This window comes from Salvia splendens, chromosome 9 (assembly GCF_004379255.2).
Source record: "Salvia splendens isolate huo1 chromosome 9, SspV2, whole genome shotgun sequence".
Taxonomy (NCBI): domain Eukaryota; kingdom Viridiplantae; phylum Streptophyta; class Magnoliopsida; order Lamiales; family Lamiaceae; genus Salvia; species Salvia splendens.
The window spans coordinates 32,127,206-32,136,668 of NC_056040.1; positions in this window are offsets into that span (position 1 = coordinate 32,127,206).

The following is a 9,463-nucleotide window of genomic DNA, read 5'->3' on the forward strand; positions in this document are numbered from 1 at the left end:
TCATCATAGCCCGAATATACTAATCCCGACCTTTTTTCAAGCCTAAACGATCCAAAAAATACCCAACCTACAACACAGAAAAATGTCAGGTACAGAAGACAACAAACCAGATCCAGAACCAGCGACGAAACTGAAGAATAACAAGAATGTCATCGTGGCATTCAAACTTAATGGAACGAACTATCCATTATGGTCAAGACTTATGAAAGTCAAGATCGGAGGCCGAGGAGCCTATTCACATATCAGGAACGAACCCCCAGAACCCGGGAGCAAGGGTTATGACGATTGGGAGGAAGACGACTTGGTGGTATTCTTGTGGATCGTTGACAACATCGAGAATGAAATAATTGTTGACTTCGCCCACCACCTAACGGCCAAAGCGCTTTAGGACAGCCTCGCCATCACATTTGAAAACAAAGCAGATAAGTATCTCATCTATGATCTAGAGGAGAAAGCAATCGCAATTAGACAAGGGGATCTAGATTTGGAGACGTATTACCGAAGAATCAATGGTCTGTGGATTAACATAGACCGCTGCCAAAAGCAACCCGTTACATGTTGCGACAAGGGCATGAGCCAATACAGAACACACGCAAATGAGAAGAGGCTGTTCAAGTTTCTGACCGGGCGAGAAATACTCAAAGAGAACCCTTACCCATCAGTCGAGGCAGCATACGGATGGGTGAAGACGAAGGCGGCTCGACGGAACATCATGCCACCGGCATCGCCTTCTCCCACCGACGCCATCGGCAATTATGCCGGAGATACATCATCTGGGGGTATCGGAAGGGGATTTGGCGCCCAGAGCCAACGCTCATCTCCGCGACACGGACCACCGCGCCCCGCAGCTATCGGCCGACCGGGGAATCGGCAAGACACATCCAAACTCTGGTGCTCGCATTGTGGCAAGCAAAAACACACGTACGAGACGTGCTTTAAGAGGTTGGGGTACCCAGTATGGTGGGAAGAACGACAGAGAGCAAGAACACCCCAATCTCAGGCTAAATTGGCCGTCGACGTAAACGAGGAAGGAGCACCGAGCAAATCGGGACCAACAATCATGGGGGAAATGGTGGACAAGGACCGACCGTGAACTCAGGAGCTCAACCCGGCGGCGGCAACGTGCGGGGGGCCGGCAATTTTGCCGGACGCACGGAGACGATGGATGGGTCAGATGGGAAGAACGACGGATGGAATGGAGGTAAAGGGGTTTAAAACCAAACCCTAGCTTTTGCCTAAATTATATTGTCCCCCACATAAGTCTCGGTATTTACAGAATAAGCCCCAAAATTTTGAAATTGAACCCCCTGATCCCTATAAATCCAGATTTGACCCCAACTGCAATCCAAAATATCATATTGGCCCCTATAGCTTTGGAAATCAGAAATCAGCCCCAATTTTGTGTGACTATTTTTCAAAAAATCCGTTCTCACCACTTGAAAACATTTCCGCTGCATTTCATGTTGGTAATATGACTGATACACATACGAAGGGGTGGATTTTTGACTGTGGAGCAACCGATACTATGACTCCAGAGAAAGATGATTTTATTGATCTAAGTTGTGAAGTTGATAAATCTTATATTAGAACTGCTAATGGGGAATTGATCACAGCTGTAGGGTCTGGAACTATTGAAATATCTCCCACTCTTCGTCTTAAGAACTGTCTTTATGTTCCCACTTTATCTCAGAGACTCATGTCTATTAGTCATGTCACAAAGGAATTGAACTGCACGCTCCTGATGCACCCTGATTTTTGTATCTTGTAGGATATTCAGACGAGGAGGATTCTTGGGCGTGGCACTGAGAAGCAAGGACTCTACTACGTGGACGAGATAGCTCAACATGGTAGTGCGATGCTGGCTCACGGATCCACGAAACAAGAAACTTGGCTTTGGCACCGAAGACTAGGCCACCCCTCCCCGGGTTATTTTAAACTACTTTTTCCGAAACTTTCAATTCCTGTTGATTTTTCTTGTGCAACATGTGTTTTGGCCAAGAGCCATAGACAATCTTTTAAACCTACGAATACTCGAATGAATTCTTTGTTTTCCTTAGTGCATTCTGATGTGTGGGGCCCAGCCCCGATTGTGGGTGGAAACGGTTTTAAGTATTTTGTGATATTTATTGACGATTGCACTAGAATGACATGGGTCTATTTTCTAAAACATAAGTCTGAAGTATTTAGTAGGTTTGCCTCCTTTTTTAAGCTTATCCAAACACAGTTCCACACTACGATTAAAACCCTTCGGTCCGATAACGGGAGGGAATTTGTGAACACTACCATGGCCCAATTTTGCACAGAAAAAGGTGTTATCCACCAGACCACTTGTCCATATACACCCGAACCGAATGGGGTAGCCGAGAGAAAGAACCGAACAATCCTAGAAATGACCCGAGCCTTGATGATTGACTCCAAAGTCCCAACTTCCTTCTGGCCTGAAGCAGTTGCTACTTCTATCTATATCATGAACAGACTCCCCACGAAAATTCTTCGAATGAAAACACCTCTTGATACCTTGTCCAAACTTGCCAAAATTCCCGACCATTTAAACCTTTCACCAAAGATCTTTGGTTGTACTGTCTATGTTCACATCCCGAAACATGAGCGAACTAAACTGTCCTCGTGTGCAACCAAATGTGTCTTCGTAGGATATGGGTTGAATCAGAAAGGGTACCGATGTTTTGATCCCCACGCCAAAAAGATCATCACTACTATGAACTGTAACTTATTGGAAACCGAATTCTTCTACCGAACCCACCTTAGTAGCCAGGGGGAGAGTGATCCAGGTAGTACTAGTGACTATCTAAGTTGGGTTGTGCCATTGTCAAGCTCTTCGATTGAGGATCCAACAGAACCAGTTGTCATTACCGCCGGGCAAGTCTCACCACAAGAGCCGACTCAACCACTGCCTCAAGACCCTCCTCCGACGATATCCGAGGTAATACCTGACTCAGAACAGTCTTCAAAACCGTTTTTGGCTAACCCAGTTGAAACAGAGCCTCAAGTAGAGGAAAATGGCATCGATGGAGATACTGGACGGTATATACTCCCACAACGAAGTACAAGGGGGATACCGCCAAAGAGATACTCCCCTGAGAAGATAGGAAAGAAAAACCGATATGGAGTAGCGAACTTCATACAAGGAAATCTGTCTAAAATGGCAAAGGCTTTTGCGGCTGCATTGTATGAAGAGGAAGAGATCCCACAAACGGCCGAAGAAGCAATGAAACATAAAAAATGGAGGGAAGCCATGCTTACCGAGATGAGGGCTTTGATGAAGAATAACACGTGGGTAAAGAGCAAACTACCTGAAGGGATTAAAACTGTTGGGTGTAGATGGGTATTCACAATCAAGAGAAGGCCGGACGACACGATAGACAGATACAAAGCTCGACTTGTGGCGAAGGGATATACTCAGACGTATGGTGTGGATTATGCTGAAACATTCTCCCCAGTAGCCAAAATCAACACTGTACGAGTGTTGTTCTCCATTGCCGCCAACAGAGACTGGCCACTTCATCAGTTCGATGTAACTAATGCATTTCTCCATGGGGAATTACCGAAGCCTGTCTTTATGGAACTCCCTCCTGGGTTCACTCAAGATTTTCAGAATGGTGAAGTCTGTCAATTGAAGAAGACACTTTACGGATTGAAACAATCCCCACGGGCATGGTTTGGAAGGTTCACAGAAGTAATGAAGAAATATGGGTACAAGCAGAGCAATTCAGATCACACTCTGTTTCTCAAGAAGAAGAATGGGAAGATCACGTGTCTGATCATATACGTAGACGACATGATCATCACAGGGGATGATGAAGAGGAAATTGGCGAGTTGAGAAGGAACTTGTTCAAAGAATTTGAGATAAAGGATTTGGGGTTACTCAAGTACTTTCTGGGAATAGAGGTACTACGGTCGAGACAGGGAATCTTCATAAACCAAAGGAAGTACATACTAGACCTATTGGCAGAAATTGGGATGATAGACTGTAAGCCAGCATAAACCCCCATAATTCAGAATCATGGGCTACAATTAAAGGAAGGAGCAAGACAGACCGATAGGGGGAGATATCAGAGATTAGTCGGAAAACTGATCTATCTATCCCACACGAGGCCGGACATAGCCTATGCAGTGGGAGTAGTAAGCCAATTCATGCATGCACCTCAGGAAGAACATTGGGAGGCCGTGCTGCGAATAGTTCGATACTTGAAGGGAACGACCGAACATGGAATTATGTTTAAGAAACATGGTCACATGGAAGTTCATGGTTTCACTGATGCTGATTGGGCTGGCAACCCAAACGATAGACGATCAACTGCAGGTTATTTTACCTTCGTTGGAGGAAATCTTGTGACGTGGAGAAGTAAGAAACAGAAAGTGGTAGCACTATCTAGTGCAGAGGCAGAATTCCGAGGAATCAAAAGTGGGCTGACAGAGATATTGTGGCTAAGGAAGCTTATGACAGAGTTAGACCTACGCCCGAGACATCCATGCAGACTATTCTGTGATAACAAGGTAGCAATTAGTATATCTGAAAATCCGGTCCAGCTTGATCGAACCAAACATGTGGAAGTAGACAGACACTTCATCAAGGAGAACATTGAAGCTAAAGTGGTGGATCTGCCATATGTCAAGTCTGAAGACCAATTGGCGGATATTCTGACGAAAGCTGTGAACTCAAAATCGTTTAGGGACGTATTGAGCAAGTTGAGTATCGAGAATCCCGTTACTTAACTTGAGGGGGAGTGTAGGAAAGAAATCAGGCACATTATATGTAATTGATATGGGAGAATAATTACCTAATATAGAATGCATTAATGTAAAATTAGGTTTACCTTCTTTTGCATAGTTGTAGCTTATATATGAGTTGTATAGCCTCTGTGAATAATCGATCAATGAAGAATGAACCTTTATACCAATTTCTACAGGTTCAAGTATTCAATGTAAGACATATCTCAATGCTTTAATGGTTTCGATAATGAAATCTATGTCTAGATTTGAATTAATTCAACCATAACATTTGTACTATAAGTGGAGATAAAATCACCAGCCTTCATCCATGCTTTCTTCATTTTGATGTAAAGGTTGAAATCTACCAATTGATGTTAGTCCTTTCTTTGACCGGATTCTCTAATTGATTTTATCTCCTCTTTGACCTCAAGCCTTTGATAATTCTTTTGATGAATAAAGAATCAAAATACTTTATATACTATATATGTGTATATATACCGAGACTCTTATATGTGCATGTAGCTATTATTGTTGGTGTGTTTTCATACATGACAGAACACAGATATATAGGTATTGAACGTCCCTTTATGAAAGATTGTGTCGCTTCGCATACAACGTGCCATGCCACAACCGTTTCTAATATGACGATTGGTATTTAATGGAATAACTTAGATTAATAAATAATCATTTTACATTATCCATGAATAACCACCACTCACATGCACGGCAACCGATTTCAACTAACAGTCGGTTGCGAATTGTAATTAGTTTACAAACTAATTAGCAATCTCACAATTCCACCGTCACATACATGCACACTACCATATGTGTATATGTTACGACCTCAACAAAATCACGGGTAATGGAGGAGACTACAAATGGAGACATGGCTGAATCGTCTCCGACTCCGTCTTCATCGTTAACACAAAGTGATTCGATGCGGAAACTGTATCCCATCAGCTTCCTGACATATAATTGTTGGTCCATTGTTTGGACAACCTGTTGCAGCAGCTCCTTTAAACTCTTCTGGTCGCTTCGAATTTCAAATTCCCGACCCAATAGATACTGCCTCCATTTCTGCACAGCCTCAACGATCGCGTAGAGCTCCTTATGGTAAGTCGAGGCCTCTCCTGCGACGTTGTGTCATTGTTTTTTTCGATGACATCTTGGTATACAGCCCCACGCTGAGTTCCCACTGCGAACATTTGTCAGAGGTACTATCGCTCCTTAGCGCTAATCAATTTTATGCCAAATTGTCTAAGTGTTCGTTTTGCTGCACTACTGTTGAGTATCTGGGACACTTGATTGCAGACGGCACGTTGAAGGCGGACCCCCGTAAAATAGAGGCAATGACAGCTTGGCCACACCCACGGAATGTGAAACAACTCCGGGGATTCTTGGGCCTAACAGGGTACTACAAACGATTTGTCGTAAACTATGCCATGATTGCGGTGCCGCTAACGGAACTACTTAAGAAAGATGCTTTTGTGTGGACACAGGCAGCGACCGACGCATTCCAAGCTTTAAAATCGGCAATGACGTCGACCCCAGTGTTACGTCTCCCGGATTTCACCAAGACTTTCTATGTCGAAACGGATGCCTCGGACATGGGGATTGGGGTGGTATTGATTCAAGAGGGTCACCCAATTTCCTACTTCAGACGCAAGTTGGGCCCGCGTCGCAGAATCGCCTCGACTTGCCATAAGGAGCTCTACGCGATCATTGAGGCTGTGCAGAAATGGAGGCAGTATCTATTGGGCTGGGAATTTGTAATTCGAAGCGACCAGAAGAGTTTAAAGGAGCTGCTGCAACAGGTTGTCCAAACAACGCACCAACAATTATATGTCCGGAAGCTGATGGGATACAGTTTCCACATCGAATACAAAAAGGGGGCGTTAAATTGAGCAGCGGATGCGCTGTCTCGACGGGAAGAGACTGACTCGCCGCAACAGGTTCAGGACCCAGCAGATGATCTGGCAGCGGAACAGGCTGCACGGGTGGCTAACGCAGCGTGTTTAACCGCTGTCGCCCATCCGATCCCTACGTAATTGGATGCTTTGCGGCAGGAAACGGCAATTCAGCCAGAATTAGTGGATCTCACAGCGCAAATTGACTCCGGGGAGGCGCCTGCTCATTTCTCCTTCGCGGACGGGCTAATATATTTTTACATGAGAATCTTGGTCAGCCACACGTCCAAATTGAAGCGGTTGTTGCTGGAGGAACATCATAGCACGCCCATGGCGGGTCACCCGGGTCATGACCGGACCTTCCGTCTATTGGCGACGGGATTCTATTGGCCTAAGATGAGGAAGGAAGTCCGGGACTTTGTTGATGCATGTGTTGTGTGGCAGTCTACCAAATACTCGACGCAAAAGCCTGCAGGCCTTCTGCAGCCTTTGCCTGTACCTTCGCAAGTATGGGACGATGTCTCAATGGACTTTATCACGGGCCTCCCACAGTCACGCGGGTACACCACTATTATGGTGGTGATCTATAGACTCTCCAAGTATGCTCACTTCGCTCCCATTCCCATCCGATCTGACGCCTTACGGGTGGCTCATCTATTTGTTAACACTGTTGTTCGCCACCACTGCTTTCCAAAGACATTAGTTTCAGACTGGGACTCGGTGTTTCTTAACGCGATTTGGGAAGAGATACTACGTCTAAGCGGGACTAAACTGAACTTTACTACGGCTTATCATCCTCAATCGGACGGCCAAACCGAGATTCGTAACAATGGCTTGGAGCAATATCTACGAGCATTAACTTGAGACCAGCCATCTACTTGGTCGAATTTCCTCCCATGGGCCGAACTGGCTCTCAATTGCTACCACCACGGAGCCCTCGGCACCTCCCCTTTTAGGGCATTATATGGACGGGAGCCACCGTTGTTGGTGGAGTCTGTGCCGTCGGCAAAACGCCACCTAGCGTCACAGAATTGATCAAGCAGCGGGGAGAGCTGCTGGTCGAATTGCGAGAGAATCTGTCACGCGCACAGCAGCGGATGACTGCGTCAGCTAATAGGCATCAGCGTCACGTTGAATTTGAGGTTTGTGATTTCGTGTGGTTGAAATTGCAGCCGTATCGCCAACATTCCGTCGCGAAGCCCATCTTCGCTAAGCTCGCTAAGCGTTTTTACGGTCCTTTCGAGGTGGTGAAGAGAATAGGTTCTGTTGCGTACAAACTACAGTTTCCAGAGGGGAGTCGCATTCACGATGTATTCCACGTTAGTCTCCTGCACGCCTTCGTGAAGGACGACCCGGTCGTCCCCCTCCCAGAGACGTTCGTTGGCAATAGACCCGTAGTCCACCCAGTTGCTATACTGGATTCGAAAATATTATGGCATCAGGGAGCAGCAGTGGAGCATGTCCTAGTGCAGTGGTCAGATAGATCAGACTGTCCGTCTTGGGAGCTGTTGGCGGAAATGTTGAAACGGTATCCTACCCTATCCCTTGAGGACAAGGAAGTTTCTAAGGACGGGGGAGTTGTTACGACCTCAACAGAATCACGGGTAACGGAGGAGACTACAAATGGAGACATGGCTGAATCATCTCCGACTTCGTCTTCGTCGTCAACACAAAGTGAGGAAGAGTCGTCACTAATTGGAGAGTTGGAGAAACGGGCAGAGGAAGTCACCAAGGAGGTCACGGGGAGGAAGTTGAGACCAAGAAAGGAAATCAAACAGCCGGAACGCTACCAAGAGTTCGTCTCCAAATAGCGGACCAGCTGCACGACAGAATGCCTGAAAGAGTTCTGGATTTTAGTCTTTTGATTTTAGTTATTTATTTTATTGTTTTTTACTTTCTTTATTTCGAACAATTATTGTGTCGAGCATTTATAAGCTCCGTCGGGTTTTCTTTGTTGGTTCTTTCCCGATGTTTAGGATTAGGTCGAACCAACCCTAGGGTTTTATTATTATAAAAAGGGCTTCTCGTTAATTCCGTACGCAATTAATGAAGAATTATTTTGCCCACATTACTTGTGCAATACTCCTAAAAACCTAAACACTGCCGATGGAGGAATCTCTCCGCGCCAGTCGCGAGTTTGAGCCGCCGACCCCAAGCCTCAGGGCGCCGGATTGGTGTGTGTTGCGAGTGTAATCGACAGGATTTCTTCGTTAAGAAAATTGTGCTCTTAACAGTATATCAATTCCATAAGTCACATATATGCACATTAAGTGCTAATGCATTTCATATGCACTGTCACACACACAGGGGTGTGTTAAGGTCCTTCGCAGCTTTTCAGTCCAAGCTTCAATCAGATCACAGCCCTTGGATCCTTGAATTGGATGGTTGTGATGATCTGCATTATTACATTATAATGATGCATTATTAGGCGGTGTGCATTATTCAACTGAAATCTGTATTATTACACTATAATGGTGCATTATTAGTCGGTGTGCATTATTCAACTGAAAATCTGCATTATTAAATGACATGTGGCATCAATCTAACCGTTGGATGATAAAATCGTGGCGCTGAGATTAAAAAGAACAATAGAACAAAAGATACAAAAAGGAAATGAATACATCCACACACATATATATATGCACATGAAATGCTAATGCATTTCATATGCACGGTCGCACATATATACGCATATATATATTTACGTGTATAATCCATACATATGTATACATGAATACTTTCGTATACACATTTATATATTTACACGTTCATAATTAGAGGTAAGAGAAGAAGGTCATCAATACACCCGAATTCTAATTCTTTA